The sequence below is a fragment of the Tenrec ecaudatus genome, chromosome 8, assembly GCF_050624435.1.
Source record: "Tenrec ecaudatus isolate mTenEca1 chromosome 8, mTenEca1.hap1, whole genome shotgun sequence".
Taxonomy (NCBI): domain Eukaryota; kingdom Metazoa; phylum Chordata; class Mammalia; order Afrosoricida; family Tenrecidae; genus Tenrec; species Tenrec ecaudatus.
Window position 1 is genome coordinate 111972118 of NC_134537.1, and position 1969 is coordinate 111974086.

At 42.2% G+C, this 1969-nt stretch overlaps 1 pseudogene; it reads left to right on the plus strand.

Moving 5' to 3' along the window:
• The first annotated feature begins 263 nt into the window (after nucleotides 1-263).
• On the plus strand, nucleotides 264-1449 carry LOC142455508 (heterogeneous nuclear ribonucleoprotein H-like; annotated as a pseudogene).
• Nucleotides 1450-1969: the final 520 nt, after the last annotated feature.

Consider the following 1969-nt stretch of genomic DNA (forward strand, 5'->3'; position numbering starts at 1 on the left):
ATCAGTTTCTCTGGGAGTGAGATTCTGGTATAAGTATTTGTAAGTTTCTAGGTGATTCCAAAAAGCAGCAAAAGTTGAGATTTTTAAAAATTTCCTTATTTTTAGGTTTCAAGGCTCACCAATGTGTGGGTCTGATCTTCATCATCACTTTGGAGTCTTATTTCAATGCCAGGATCCATAAGAGATGATGATGATGGGCCTGAAGGCAGGGAAGATTCGTGGTGATGGTCTGGGCCTTGCTCTGGTCTTGCTTGGCCAATGAAATGGCGGGGGTGGGGGTGTGTGTGTGGAGAGTTTCTTTTCTGACCACACTTCAAAATAGGGCCCAAGGAATTCATTTCATTGACACCAGAGAAGGCAGAACATGTGGCAAGGCTTTTGTTGAACTTGAATATGAATATGAAGTCTAATTGGCCCTGATTAAAGACAGGGAAACTAGAAGACACAAATATGTTGACGTATTCAAGTCAAACAATGTTGAAAGGGATTGTGTGTAGAAGCATACTAATCTCGATAGTTCTGACATGGCCAATGATGCCTTTGTGGGGCTGAGAGGACTCCCCTGCAGATACAGTAAGGAAGAAATTGTTCCGTTCTCTCAGAGTTGGAAGTCATGCTAAATGGGCTGACATTGCCCATGGACTTTAAGGGTACTGTGCTTCACAGGAAAGCGGAAAAGGCTTCAAAGAAACACAAGGAACGAATAAGGCACAGGTATATTGAAATCTTTCAGAGTAGTGGAACTGAAGTTAGAACTCATTATGACCCACTTGGAAAACAAATGACTTTGCAGCACCCAGGTCTCTATGGTAGCCTTAGGGTTGGCAGATGGTCTAACAGTATTGGCAGAGGAGCTGGCTTTGAAAGACTGAGTTATGGTGCTTATGGCGGAGGCCATGAGGACTATAATGGCTAGGGACCTGGGTCAGGTCAAGTGGGAAGAGACCTCAATTATTGTTTTCAGGTATGTCTGATCACAGATAGGGTATGGTGGTTCTTCTTTCCAGAGCACAAAAGAACATGTTGTGCATGTGTGGGACATTACCTTCCAGAGCTACCGAGCATGACATTTATATAATTTGGGGGGAGGGGGTGTTACCACTCAACTCTGTGAGAGTACACATTGAAATTTGTCTTGATAGCAGAATAATTGGCAAAGCAGTTGTGGAATTTGCTACTCATGGAGATGCTATGGCAGCAATGTCAAGAGCAAGCAGGTTACACAGGTATGTAGAACTCTTTTTGAATTCCACAGCAGGAGCAAGCGGTGGTAGTCAGATGACTGGAGGTGAAACCAGCCCAGTTACGGTGGCCCAGCTAGCCTGCAGCGGAGTGGCTGCTGTGGTGGTCAGAGCAGCGCGTGTGGATGCGATCAAGTTCTACAGGAAAACTCCCGTGATCTTCCCATCAAACATTGCTTGGGCAGTCAAGGAGCAGTGAAGCCGTACATCTGTGGGAGTAAAAGGAATGAGAGGGCTGTTTAGCATGCCCCGGATGATTGGTGCATGGGGGCTGTGATCCTCATCACAGACTTTTGGTCATTTTTTAATTTCAAGACAATGGAAAGGAAGAATAAAAAACAAGTTTAAGAGTTTCACAATACAGATTGTAATTCATACTTACTCTAAGTGAAAGATCAAGATTGTTTTTGAAATAATACATTCATCTAGGTGTCAAAACAACATTAAACAAGTTTCTGCTTTTCTTGTGAGTTGTTGGGCGGACTTACGTGTTAAGTATATTTATGTGAAAATGGTTCAATTATGTTCAATGTTGCTCTTAGACCACATGTTATTGAATACTGCATGCATGTTGAAACACATGCCATTTTGTTAAAAGCTGAAACAGAGGAGCCTGTCTACAATTAAAGGAGAAGCATTTGGCAAAAAGTATTAAAAAATTAACCATGGAACTATTATTATTCTTTATCAAAGGGAGAATTCCCAATGAAAAAAAATGGAATTGTGTG